Raw genomic sequence first — 14,552 nt, forward strand, 5'->3', positions numbered from 1 at the left:
GCGCTCGAACCCGTGCCGCGCCTCGCGCCCCTGCTGTCGTCCTACTGCGTGCCCGCCCACGCGGGGCCGCGCCCGCTGCCGCTCGCGGCTCCGGTCGGCCCGTGCTGGCCTCACCCCGCCTCTTCTACGAGCGCGCCTGCTGTGGCCGCAGCCGGCCGTCACCGACCCCGCGCTGCACCGCCATGGCCTCGTGCGCCCCGGCCTTCCCCCCTCGTCACGACGCTGCCCGCGCGGTCTCGCTCCGCCTTGCCGCCCGCTCGCGGTGGCCTCGTGCCCTGCTTGCCCGTGCTACCACGCCGGGGCTGCGCCTTCCGCCGCCCCCTGCAGCCTGTAGCTGCCGGCGCCTATCGCGCTCCCCCGCGCCTACCGAAGGCCGCCATGGCTCATCTCGCCGGTGCGCGTGCCCTGCAACCCCCCCGCGCACGGTGCTTCTCCCATCGTCGCCGGCCATCGAGGCCCCAGGCGCACTCGCCCTCGCCTCTCATGGCGTCGGGTGCGAGCAGCCGCACCAGTACGCCCGTCGCCCTCTTTCCCCTCGCCCGTTCGGGCGGTGCCCGTTGGCCCGACCTGCTAGGGCCTCTGTGCCACTGACCAGAGGGGCCCAACGCATATAACGTTTTAACAGAAAATGTAAAAGAAAATAATAAATAAATAATAAAAATTAAAATATTAATTAATTAATTAAAGAATTAATTAACTTAACTAATCCTGATTAAATTAATCTAATCACTAGTTAACTTAATTAAAACCTGATTAGCCTGTTCAGTCTATGACATGCGGACCCCACACGTCAGTTTGACCCAGTCAACCTCTATTGACTGCTGACATCATGCTGACGTCATGCTGACATCAGCAATCACTGTTCTGGATAATGTTGCATTAAAATAATTAAATAAATCCTGAAAATGATTTAAATCTTTTAAAATTAATAGAAAATAAACCGTAGCTCAGATGAAAATACTTTCTACATGAAAGTTGCTCAGAACGACGAGACGATTCCGGATACGCAGCCCGTTCGTCCGCCACACACCCCTAACCTATTAAACTCGCAACTTTCCCCCTCCGGCTCCTCTGCCCGAAAACGCGAAACACCGGGAATACTTTCCCGGATGTTTCCCCCCTTCGTCGGTATCACCTACTACCGCGATTGGGCACACCTAGCATCGTTACTTGTCATGTCATGCATCGATATGCATTTGTTTGCATTGTATTCATTGTTTCTTCCCCCTCTTCTCTCCGGTAGACTACGAGACCGACGCTGCTGCTGCCAGTTCGACTACGGAGTTGACGACCCCTCCTTGCCAGAGCAACCAGGCAAGCCCCCCCTTGATCACCAGATATCGCCTATTCTCTTCTATACTGCTTGCATTAGATTAGTGTAGCCTGTTACTGCTTTCCGTTGATCCTATTCTGATGCATAGCCTGACATTGTTGCTACACCTGTTGATACCTTACCTGCAATCCTAAATGCTTAGTATAGGATGCTAGTTTATCATCATTGGCCCTACATTCTTGTCGGTCTGCCTTGCTATACTATTGGGCCGTGATCACTCGGGAGGTGATCACGGGTATATACTATACATACGTACATACTATACAGATGGTGACTAAAGTCGGGTCAGCTCGAAGAGTACCCGCGAGTGATTCACGGATTGGGGGCTGAAAGGACCTTTGTCCCGACGGCCCTCTGTGTGGATCTTTGTGGCGGAGCGACAGGGCAGGTTGAGACCGCCTAGGAGAGAGGTGGGCCTGGCCCTGTTCGGTGTTCGCGGATACTTAACACGCTTAACGAGATCTTGTTATTTGATCTGAGTTGGCTACGAGCCTATACGCACTAACCATCTACGTGGGAGTAGTTATGGGTATCCCGACGTCGTGGTATCAGCCGAAGCACTTCAGACGTCAGCGACGGAGCGGCGCGCGCCAGATTGGACTAGAACGCTTGCTAGGCTAGGTCTGCTTCCGGCCACCCACGCAACGTGCAGGTGTGCTCAGGGCGATGGGCCCAAACCCCTGCGCGCTTAGGTTTACACCGGCGTGCTGGCCTCTCTGTTGTGCCTAGGTGGGGCTGCGACGTGTTGATCTTCCGCGGCCGGGCATGACCCAGGAAAGTGTGTCAGGCCAAATGGGATCAAGCGTGTTGGGTAATGTGGTGCACCCCTGCAGGGAAGTTAATCTATTCGAATAGCCGTGATCTTCGGTAACAGGACGACTTGGAGTTGTACCTTGACCTTATGACAACTAGAACCGGATACTTAATAAAACACACCCTTCCAAGTTCCACAGACAACCCGGTGATCGCTTTTCAACAGGGCGACGAGGAGAGGATCGCCGGGTAGGATTATGCTACTGCGATGCTGCTGGAGATGCTACTGGAGTTGTTACTTGGAGTTGCTATTTGGAGATTCTACAGTGGAGATGCTACTTGGAGGACTTCAATCTACTCTCTTCTACATGCTGCAAGACGGAGGCTGCCAGAAGCGTAGTCTTCGATAGGACTAGCTATCCCCCCTCTTATTCTGGCATTCTGTAGTTCAGTCTACCGATATGGCCTTCTTACACATATAACCATGCATATGTAGTGTAGTTCCTTGCTTGCGAGTACTTTGGATGAGTACTCACGGTTGCTTTTCTCCCTCTTTTTCCCCTTTCCCTTCTACCTGGTTGTCGCAACCAGATGCTGGAGCCCTGGAGCCAGACGCCACCGTCGACGACGACCCCTACTACACTGGAGGTGCCTACTACTACGTGCAGCCCGCTGACGACGTCCAGGAGTAGTTAGGAGGATCCCAGGCAGGAGGCCTGCGCCTCTTTCGATCTGTATCCCAGTTTGTGCTAGCCTTCTTAAGGCAAACTTGTTTAACTTATGTCTGTACTCAGATATTGTTGCTTCCGCTGACTCGTCTATGATCGAGCACTTGTATTCGAGCCCTCGAGGCCCCTGGCTTGTATTATGATGCTTGTATGACTTATTTATGTTTTAGAGTTGTGTTGTGATATCTTCCCGTGAGTCCCTGATCTTGATCGTACACGTTTGCGTGCATGATTAGTGTACGATTGAATCGGGGGCGTCACAAGATACTAAGTTATCCAGGTGTGGTTGAATTGACAACTCAACTACTAATACTCAAGAATATTCTTTGGCTCCCCTTGTGCCGAATCAATAAATTTGGGTTGAATACTCTACCCTCGAAAGTTGTTGCAATCCCCTACACTTGTGGGTTATCAAGACTAATTTCTTGCACCGTTGCCGGGGAGCATAGCTCTATTCTCTGAGTCACTTGGAATTTATATCTGTTGATCACTATGAAGAACTTGAAAGACGAGAGAACCAAGATACGAGCGGAGGTAAGAAACTGCCATCTAGCTCTGCACTAGATTCTCCTTCTGTTATTAGTAAGCTTGCGACACCTAAACCTGCTACTGCCATGAATTCTGATATGTCGCATGTTATTGATGATGCCACTTCTACTATGCATGATACTTATGATGAAACTACTTCTGTGCGTGATACCACTTTGCCATTAGGTGAATTTCTTGATGAACAACTTGCTAGGGCTAGAGAGAATGAAATTATTGAAGATGCTATTATTGATGATAGTGATGATGAAAGTCCTCCCAATGATTATGAATTGCCTGTTGTTCCTGAGGATTATGTTATGAATGAAGAAGCTGCTAGAGCTATCTTTGCTTGCAATGATAGATATGATCTTAAGAAGTTATTAGCTAAATGGAAGCAGCAGTCTCTTAATGCTAGAATGAAACCTGACGCTGCTTTTGCTACTTCACCTATCTGTGTTACTGATAAGGATTATGAATTTTCTGTTGATCCTGAGATTATTACTTTAGTTGAATCTGATCCTTTTTATGGCCTTGAATCTGAAACTGTTGTGGCACATCTTACCAAGTTGAATGATATAGCCATCCTGTTTACTCATGATGATAAATCTCGCTATTATTATATCCTTAAGATATTTCCGTTCTCATTAAAGGGTGATGCTAAGACTTGGTATAATTCTCTTGCTCCTGGTTGTGTGCGTAGTCCCCAGGATATGATTTATTACTTCTCTGCTAAATATTTCCCTACTCATAAGAAACAAGCTGCCTTGCGGGAAATATATAATTTTGTGCAAATCGAAGAAGAGAGACTCCCACAAGCTTGGGGGAGGCTTCTCCGATTACTTAATGGTTTGCCTGATCATCCTCTTAAGAAAAATGAAATACTTGATATCTTTTATAATGGACTAATTGATGCTTCCAAGGACTACTTGGATAGTTGTGTTGGTTGTGTTTTTAGGGAAAGAACAGTCGACGAAGCTGAATTGCTATTGAATAATATGTTAACTAATGAAAATAATTGGACTCTTCCTGAGCCAATTCCTGAACCAATTAAGCCAACTCCTGAGCCTATTCCTAAACCCACTCTGAATAAGAGAGGTGTATTATTTCTCAGTCCTGAAGATATGCAAGAGGCAAAGAAATCAATGAAAAAAAAAGGTATTAAAGCTGAAGATGTTAAGAATTTACCTCCTATTGAAGAAATACATGGTCTTAATATACCGCCTGTTGAAGAACCACATTGTCTTGATAACCCGATACAGGTAGTACAGGTAAATTCTCTCTATAGATATGATAAAGTTGAAATCCCCTCTACTAAATTTCACAGCCTATGCTTAGATGAATTTGATGACTTTATGGCTAGACAAGAAAGTTTTAATGCTTATGTTAGTAGAGAGTTAAAGAATAATGCTTTCGAGATAGGACGCGTGAGCGATAATATGGCTAGAGTTAAAGGTGAACTCAAACTCATTAGCAAATATACTTCTATGGTTGCTACTCAAGCTGAGCAAGTACTTAAAGCTCAAAATGATTTGCTTGATGAATTAAATAATAAAAATAACTTTGCTGTTAGAGTGGCTACTAGAACTGGTAGAATGACTCAGGAACATTTGTATCCTGAAGGCCGCCCTAAGAGAATCGAGCAAGATTCTCAGAGAAATAATTTAGAGGCACCTAGTTCTTCTAAAAAGAAGAATAAGAAAAACGATAGGACTTTGCATGCTTCTAGTGAACCTACTGTAGACACACCTGAGAATCCCAATGATATTTCTATCTCTGATGCTGAAACACAATCAGGTGATGAACATGAACCTAGTGATAATGTTAATAATAATGTTCATGTTGATGCTCAACCTAGAAAAAACAATGATGTAGAGATTGAACCTGTTGTTGATCTTGATAACCCACAATCAAAGAATCAATGTTATGATAAGAGAGATTTTGTTGCTAGGAAGCACGGTAGAGAAAGAGAACCATGGGTTTAGAAACCCATGCCCTTTCCTCCTAAACCATCCAAGACAAAGGATGATGAGGACTTTGAGCGCTTTGCTGAAATGATTAGACTTATTTTCTTACATATGCGCTTAACTGATATGCTTAAAGTAAATCCTTATGATAAGTATATAAGGATATCATTACAAACAAAAGAAAGATACCGGAAGCTGAAATTTCAACCATGCTTGCTAATTACACTTTTAAGGGTGGAATACCAAAGAAAATTGGAGATCCGGGTGTACCAACTATACCATGCTCCATTAAAAGAAATTATGTTAGAACTGCCTTATGTGATCTTGGAGCCGGTGTTAGCGTTATGTCTCTCTCTTTATATCGTAGACTTGAATTGAATAAGTTGACACCTACTGAAATATCTTTGCAAATGGCCGATAAATCAACTGCTATACATGTCGGTATTTGTGAAGATGTGCCTATTGTGGTTGCAAATGTCACTATCTTAACGGACTTTGTTATTCTTGATATCCCCGAGGACGATAGTATGTCGATTATCCTTGGTAGACCCTTTTTGAACACTGCAGGGGCTGTTATTGATTGCAACAAAGGCAATGTCACTTTTCATGTTAATGGTAATGAGCATACGGTACACTTTCCGAGGAAACAATCTCAAGTTCATAGCATCAATTCTATTGGAAAAGTTCCAACTATCTTTATTGGAGGTTTTGAATTTCCTCTCTCCACTATCAAGAAAAAGTATGATATTCTTATTGTTGGGGATTTTCATATCCCCGTTGAGGTAACTTAGTGTTAATTCGAAATTTCTCCGGTTCCGTGTTATTCGGAATGAGTTTGTTAACAAGACTTGATCAACCTTGTTAGTGGATTCATTTTGATGATCATGCGATGGATGAAACTAGAAGGCACAACCTTTTGTACCCTCTTTTTACTTTCTGTTATTTAGAATAAATAAAGCAAAAATAGTATTATCCGTTTGTTTTCTGAATTATCCGTGCAATAAAAAAAATATCCTGAAAATAAAAGTGCTCCAAATGCCCTGCAAATTTAGTATGATTTTTTATGGAATATTTGAGGATTTTAGGCACTGAAATCACTGCAGGAGGGGAAAGCACCAGGCCACGAGAGTGAAGGGCGCGCCCACCCCCCTGGGCGCCCCTATCTTGTGGGCCCCTGGTGGCCCCCCTCCACTTATGCCAGCACCCACACACTTCATCTTCTACCCAAAAAAATCCCCATCCAGCTCAAGCACGAGTTCTAGCTCATTTTGCTGCGATTTTCGATCTCCTTGCTCAAAGCTCCATTCATAAAACTGCTTTGGGAGATTGTTGCTTGGTATGTGACTCCTCCATTAGTCCAATTAGTTTTTGTTCTAGTGCTTTATTCATTGCAAATTTTTGCTGCATAGGTGACCATGTTCTTGAGCTTGCATGTTAAATTTATGAGGTCACAAGCAATTCTAATGCATGATATAGGCACTTGTAGGAGTAGTTGCTATCAATCTTGTTTAGTTTTATTCACTTTTATTTCGAAGTTACTAAAATTTCAGAAAAAGAATTATGTCTTGGAGAATGTACCAATGTGGTTCCTCGGTGAAGAGAGGGCCCAGGATTGCTATACGTGAGCAAGATGTTGAATTGCTGAGGGACGCGGATGTATGAGCTTGTGAGTGGCCATCCGATAATTTTATGTTCGAAGCAGGCTTTAAGGAGGAATTTGACGCGTTCGTGCGTAATGCCGAGCTGGAGGACTTCTTACAAGATAAGTGTTCTCAGTACTATCAATTGACTGATTCCTTTGTGCGGAGGTTCAAATATAACTGTACGCGTAATTTTCCTAGTGTCATATTTGATATTTATGATACATCTTATACCATGGACTTAGAGGATTTTACAACTGCTTGCAAACTCCCGCAGTGGGGTAATATTAATGATCCTCACAAATCTGAATTTAGAGACTTCCTTGCTAGTATTACTATGGGAGAATCTAGGGACATAGCACAAGCTACCATAGGGAGAGTTCATTTTCCTGCTATACATTATTTTTCTCTCTTCATTGGTAGATGCATTAATGGTAAAGATGAGGCATGTCACATGTGTGTCCCTGATCTGTGTGTCCTCCAGAGTGTTGTGTTAGGATATAAAGGTTATAACTTGGGGGCAATAGTTGCACGTAGGTTGCAGAATAATAGTAGAAAGGGAAATTTATTTGGAGGAATTTATGCGACCCGTGTGGCTAATTATCTTGGTATAGCCCCACGAGAGGGGGATATGTTGATACCTCCTGCTTATTTAGATTATGATGCTATGGTCAATCATCAATTTCTTAGGAGGAACGAACAATTCCTCCAATATCGACTAATCTATGACAGACGCAACATCGTCCATGTTACTCTTCCTGCTCCCAACCTTTTTGATTATCAGGCAAAAGGAAGATATGTTGTCACCAAGGAGGAAGCAGTTGAACACGAGGGGGGAGCGGAGGCAGCTCGCCAACACGCCGCAGCTCAGGAGGCGGTTGCCGCTGCATCTCAGTACGACCCTGGTTACAACTACGGATATCAGCCAGGCGGTCCTTGGTATTAGACCAACTTAGGCCAAAAGCCTAAGCTCGGGGGAGTACGTATTTCTCACCGACTTTACATTCATGTTCACACACTAGTCGTCGGTGCTCATACTCTTTCATTGTATTATCCATGCTAGTTTAAATTTCTTTTTCTAGTTTTCTTCTTGCGTGTTTGATAAACCTTAAGAAAACCAAAAAAATTAGTTAGTTTAATTTCCATGCCTGTAGTAGAAATTAAAATGAAATCCCAAAAATATTTCTAGTTCTTCTTTTACTTGTTGGGAGCTTTCCCGTGTAAATAGTTTTATTTTCTTTTCTTTTCTTTGGGGGTCGAGAAGACCATATTGAAAATGTTTAGTGGCTCTCATATGCATGACTGTTTATTTAACTTAGAGCCCATATTACTTGTCTTCTCTCTTGAGTTGAATGCTTGCAGATTCCAGCTTAGTCCAATGCACGTGCGCTATTATTATTATACATATCGTTCGGTCGTGCAAGTGAAAGGCAATAATGACGATATATGATGGACTTATTGAGATGAGAAAAGCTGGTATGAACTCGACCTCTCTTGTTTTTGTAAATATGTTGAGTTCATCGTTTCTGATTCAGCTTATTATGAAGTAAACATGTTTGCAATGACATTTAGAGATTATAGTTGTTTGTGTCATGCTTGACTAGCTATGAGTTATGATGGTTTACCTTGCGTGCCAACATGCTATTAGAATGATTATGATGTGGTATGATGGGATGGTATCCTCCTTTGAATGAATTGAGTGACTCGACTTGGCACATGTTCACGCATGTAGTTGAAACAAAACAACATAGCCTTCATGATATTTATGTTCATGGTGGATTATATCCTACTCATGCTTGTACTTGGTGTGAATTAATTTTAATGCATGTTTATGATTGTTGTCGCTCTCTCAGTTGGTCGCTTCCCAGTCTTTTGCTAGCCTTCACCTGTACTAAGCGGGAATACTGCTTGTGCATCCAAACTCCATAAACCCCAAAGTTGTTCCATATGAGTCCACCATACCTTCCTATATGCGGTATTTACACTATAAGAAATATGTCAACTTGTGACCTTGACTATTGGTCACTGAAAGGTCATTGTTTTTCATTTGTGACCTTTTTGTGACCAAAAACAGAAGGTCAAAAGCTAGCGGTCGTAAACTGAAATTAACGACCTTCTCTGTGAGAAGGTCGTAGAAGTTTACGACCAAAACAGAAGGTCGTTGAACCCATGGCCTTTTGTTTTGGTCACTGGCTGTCTGCCCAGGCCACCTCGAATCCGACGTGGCAATCTGACGTGGCAAAATTGTGACCAATTGGAAAGGTCACTGACAAGATTCATCCCGGTCCAGTTCAACCGTCTTTGTGGGCCAAGCCCATTTATTATATATTTTTCAAGCAATTTGTGTCAACTACATGGGCCGAGCCCAAGAATTCAGCCTTTTTTATTTCATAGGACGCGGCCTTATACGATTCATTTATTTTTTGGGCCTCAACCTTTTTGTAGTCCATTTCAATTTTGGGCCTCCATAGCAAACATTCACAAACTTGACGAGCATTGTTCCAGCGACAGTGAGATACAAGGATTTCAAACAAGCATGTATCAAGACCATTTTATTTCTTTCAACGCGAAAGTATTCCTTAAACAGCCACGGGTACAACAGTAAGTACATTCAACAATCCATCATCAATCGGTGAACAGACTATAGCTACCAGCAGTAGCCGCCTGAAAGACTAGGAGGTACTACTAAGGAGCTAAACTAACAGCAACCATCCATCATCAATCGGTGACACTAGCAATGAGAGAAAGCGGCGACATTTCAGAGACCCCCTCCCCCTGCTGCTGCTTTGCGTGCCACATCACAAGTCCCCCTACACACAAGTTTTCAGATATTTAGAACAGAACATGTTGAGCAGTTAGGGGATCATGGGGAAAAAGTTGGCGGATGGATCAGGATGGTCTCACATTGCTTTTGTCGTCATCGTTGCTCACCTCAGACTGGGACTTGTCTGAGTTGTCGGACACCTCTCCTGCCTGAAACGAAAATAAGGATGGGCACGAAAGAGCATGGATCAATACCACAATGTTGGGTTAATATCACATGGCTACGATTCTGATGAAGGTGTTTGACGTGAATGTTGTACCAGTGGGTTGTTGTAGGTGTCGATCTTCTTGGTGTACTTGGCCTTGGCAATTAGGGAGCCTTCTCCTGCAATTCATTCAAACAGAGGAGATGTTAATGTGGTGCAAGGCAATAGATTCTAGTATAAGTATTAACAGAAGAAGAATTGTTGAACAAATCATGCAAAATGGCATGGCGGATTTGGAAACAAATTCGAGCAGCAGTTTGAATCGATGAGCACAGACTATACAGATTCTAACAAGGCTACAAGGCTACAGACATTTCAACACAGCAAACCATAAATTTGAACAACCATTGAGAATAGGAAGTAGATCGACAATTACATAGCGACTAAATTCTAAATATCACTGGCCAACTGGGTCAAACAATACCCAAATGACACGGTGTAGCTACACGGAAACTTGGAAACCAACTCACAGTCCGCGAAAATTTCATTGCATCACGAGCAAACACTGAGATCAGGCGGAAGAGACCAACACCGAATATAGCAGTAACAAAGAGGGGATGGGGGAGCGGGTAACTTACAACATCACTCAAGATACTTCCACTTCTCACCACCGCCCTTGCCAACCTGCGATTTGAACACAAATCAGGACACAGGATTTCAAAGGAAAACTATCACAACACCAGTTTGAATAAGAACAAGGAGACATGAGTGGAAGCAAAGGAAACTGAGATGCTTACCATGGAGACATGCTTGATGTTGGAGTCCTTCCTGAAGCTGTCCGTGCGAAAACAGAACCAAAACAAGCCTAGTCAGGACGCGTCACCATGCCACAGAAACAACACGAATCAAACCACAACAACAAATCAAATCTGAGGCTCACATGAGGACTAAGACGACGCTCAGAGGGCGCTTGGGCTTGTTGGAGTCCTTCTCGGCCTTGCTCTTCGTTACCACAAGTCTGCATCGCCACAAAAATAATAGTGGCAAAGCGAATCAGAACCCGACGCGAAACAACATAAGGAAAACGCAAGCAAAACCATCGCGGGAAATGAGTGCATCACGTAAAACCAAGCAGATGATAACACTGAGTAAGAAAGACTGATGAGAGGTGCTGGTTTACCTAAAACCATTTCCTTGATAACACTCATTTCCATCTAAGGTGAAATAAACATATGCATGCCAAGGTGAAATAGTACAAAGAAAGCACTCATCCGGTAGCAATGCATACAAAATCCCTGTTTTTCTAGTAGCAAATACTCTGCTGTGTGTTAGTAGTAGTAAAAACTATACAAAATCCCTGTTTTACTAGTAGCAAATACTCTATGTCTGCAGTAGTAAAAACTCATGCAGTAGCAAATTCAAAAAAAAATTGTTGTAGCTAATAGAAGTATGGATGAAGTGGCGCCAAGCTTCTGGCATTCTCTGTGACAAGAGAGTGCCACAAAAGCTAAAAGGCAAGTTCTACAGGACGGCGGTTCGACCCGCAATGTTGTATGGCGCGGAGTGTTGGCCGACTAAAAGGCGACATGTTCAACAGTTAGGTGTGGCGAAGATGCGTATGTTGAGATGGATGTGTGGCCACACGAGGAAGGATCGAGTCCGGAATGATGATATACGAGATAGAGTTGGGATAGCACCAATTGAGGAGAAGCTTGTCCAACATCGTTTGAGATGGTTTGGGCATATTCAGCGCAGGCCTCCAGAAGCTCCAGTGCATAGCGGACGGCTAAAGCGTGCGGAGAATGTCAAGAGAGGGCGGGGTCAACCGATTTTGACATGGGAGGAGTCCGTTAAGAGAGACCTAAAGGATTGGAGTATTGACAAAGAGCTAGCTATGGACACGGGTGCGTGGAAGCTTGCTATCCATGTGCCAGAGCCATGAGTTGGTTGCGACATCTTATGGGTTTCACCTCTAGCCTACCCCAACTTGTTTGGGACTAAAGGCTTTGTTGTTGTTGTTGTAATAGAAGTATGGAACAATTGTTAACAACTCGAGTCAGAAAAGGTAGAGTGTCTCTTAAGAGAGACACAACTGATACTGATCAAAGATAATAACATAGCACAAAAATAAACTGATCCATAAAAATCTTGTTTCTGAACATCGGCATCAAATCAACAACACTGAATTAACATGCATTAAAGGGAAGAGCTAATACAGGGCAGATATATGGGTATCAAAACAAACAAGAAAGGAACGACAATCTATTTTAAGTACTTCAGGTTTGAGCCATTTTCAATACTAAAATCAATACGTAACAACCAACATTTCAATCCATGGAGGCCACTCTTTCCATCAAATCCAGAGCATGATAAAAACATAGCTCTATAATGACGTCAAATAGCAACACACAGAAAACTGCTGAACACAGCAAAACCATGCTTGCTGGCAGCAGCGCAACGAAGAGCAATTAATTAAGCCAGGAACAAAACCTTTTGATCCAAAACCATAGTCCCATCAAACTTGATTGACTGATAAATGATGTACACAAGACCAAATCAAGTCCAGCAAGAACTACACTCTAGACACCTCATATGACACATCAGATGAGACACTGAAAATGGCATACACAGGTTTCTGGCAAGCTGGTGTTGCGTTGATGATGTCGGAATCGCCTGAAAATTCAACAAGGAACAGAGCATGATCAGAAACCCAGTTGTTGTATATCAAATTATGAACCAGGTAAGACAATGAGAAATGTGGTGCTAGATACCAGGGTCGATGATACTCAGGCAGCAGAATTGGAAGTATTTACCACACGCAATTCCCATATCAACATTGTCTAGAAATCAAACATTCGGCGCTGTTACTTTTGAACAGCATATTATTGAGACAACAAAAAAGTCATGATTATGACTGCTTTACCATCTTATTCACAAATTTCAAACTATTTATTAGCTTTCTACTGCAATTACGGCTAATACTTCCACAACAAAGTAGTAGCAACAAGTAATAGACAGGACTGTGAGCCAAGTAGGAAGGGTTTTGCACTATCATGGGCAGAAATGAACATCATCTTACAGACTCACCACTACACAAAAACTGGATTAAATAGGAATGCAAACTTACTTCCATGGTAGTGGTGGACAGTGACCTTCGCCAACATAGCACAATACTCAATCTCAAACTTGCGGAGCGGAGGCAATTGTTAGCAAGGATCACAAGCTTTGCTGTAAATAGGATGTAACCACATTATTTGATATCAGACTGTCAACCATCGAATTACAAAAGAAACAACATGAAATTGCTGTTATGGCCAAGCAGAAGAAATCTCCTACTAATAAACAGTGATATATCAGGAAGTGCAATGGCATTCCAGACTGTGATGTAGATGCTTCAATCTATTCAACAAACTACATAGAACTAAACCGACCGAGAAAGGAGTTTATGGACTCTAAGATGCGCATATCAACTAATTCAGGATGAGCATGCTTGAGATCTTTGCAGGAAAGTTCTAACACTACCTACAACATCTACTTTCTTCATTAATCAATACGCTCAAACTGAGACCACAACGTCCTCCCATTTCATTCCAGTGCACCAAATTAAGTTACGCATCATCTGAAATCAGACTTCTGTCTTCAGGATGTCAACATCACTCGCTGAACATTTAGCAATGGATTTCAAAGTTGACATATTTCTTTATCCACCTCTAAAATTAGACTTCATCTAGCCCTTTGTTGACTTTGTAACTGTTCCACCCTCTACCTCTGAAACTCAGGAGCAGAGAAAGGTCATTGGCATATCCCTGTCACAGACGAAGGTTTGCTAGATAGGAAAAGGACCAGAATTGTTTTTTCTGTTGTTGGGGACATACAAAATGTATATAGATAAAATTGGGCCATTTATGACAGAAAGATTTTTTTCAAAAGAGATTAACTCTGTCCAGCAGTGGGCACTGTCAAGATAATAGCAGGATATACTGAACCTAATTGAATGGAAGAGAGATGGTTGTCCGATGGAGAACCTTCTCTAACTAACTAGACTTACGAAACAATCAACAAATAATAGTTCCAAATTAGCAGATGTTGTTTGACAAAAATACTGATTTTGAGAATTGGTCGCATCTATAATTCATCAAGAAGGGTAAGTGATTCTCTAAATTAAAAAATAACATAGCCACTAGCTACAAGATGAAGATGTGTTAGTGCCGACCTTAATTTCTAGTACTAGTAAAACTTTCTTCTCAGAACCACTACGCTGGCGACAAAGGTTCAAATCTAAATCAATCACTCACAGCCCGTATATAATTCTACCTAATCACTTAGTGTATTATTTGACCATCAAATCTTCAAATTTGAAAAATGAAGGATTCAACTTTTTTTTTGGATTATGGTTGAAGTCGAGTATGCCAATCGATCGTAAAAATATATAGTTTCAGTTAGTTGTAGGTTCTGCAGTACTGATCTATGAGCAAGGCTCAAATCAGAGTAAGACTAGGTTCTTCAGTACTAATCTATGAGCAAGGCTCAAATGAAAGTAAGACTAGGTTCTTCAGTAGCAAACAATCCAGTATATATAAACATAAAAGGACGATTGCTTACCTGCAGTAATAGGTAGATACGTATAGACCTCGAAG

At 42.6% G+C, this 14,552-nt stretch overlaps 1 long non-coding RNA gene and 1 pseudogene across 2 annotated transcripts; both read right to left on the minus strand.

Annotated features, from left to right (window-relative positions):
- Nucleotides 1–9,470: 9,470 nt before the first annotated feature.
- LOC119367740 lies at nt 9,471–11,383 on the minus strand. Of its 2 annotated transcripts, XR_005176417.1 has the most exons (7): nt 11,096–11,383; nt 10,856–10,933; nt 10,713–10,749; nt 10,554–10,599; nt 10,030–10,094; nt 9,851–9,919; nt 9,471–9,756 (listed from the first exon to the last, which is right to left on the minus strand). It is a non-coding gene; the product is annotated as an uncharacterized LOC119367740 (long non-coding RNA). The 2 variants fall into 2 exon arrangements; XR_005176416.1 differs by having other exon boundaries at nt 10,856–11,383.
- Nucleotides 11,384–12,164: 781 nt separating this feature from the next.
- Nucleotides 12,165–14,552, minus strand: part of LOC119360904 — a 2,885-nt pseudogene continuing 497 nt past the window's right edge.

This window comes from Triticum dicoccoides, chromosome 2B (assembly GCF_002162155.2).
Source record: "Triticum dicoccoides isolate Atlit2015 ecotype Zavitan chromosome 2B, WEW_v2.0, whole genome shotgun sequence".
NCBI lineage: Eukaryota > Viridiplantae > Streptophyta > Magnoliopsida > Poales > Poaceae > Triticum > Triticum dicoccoides.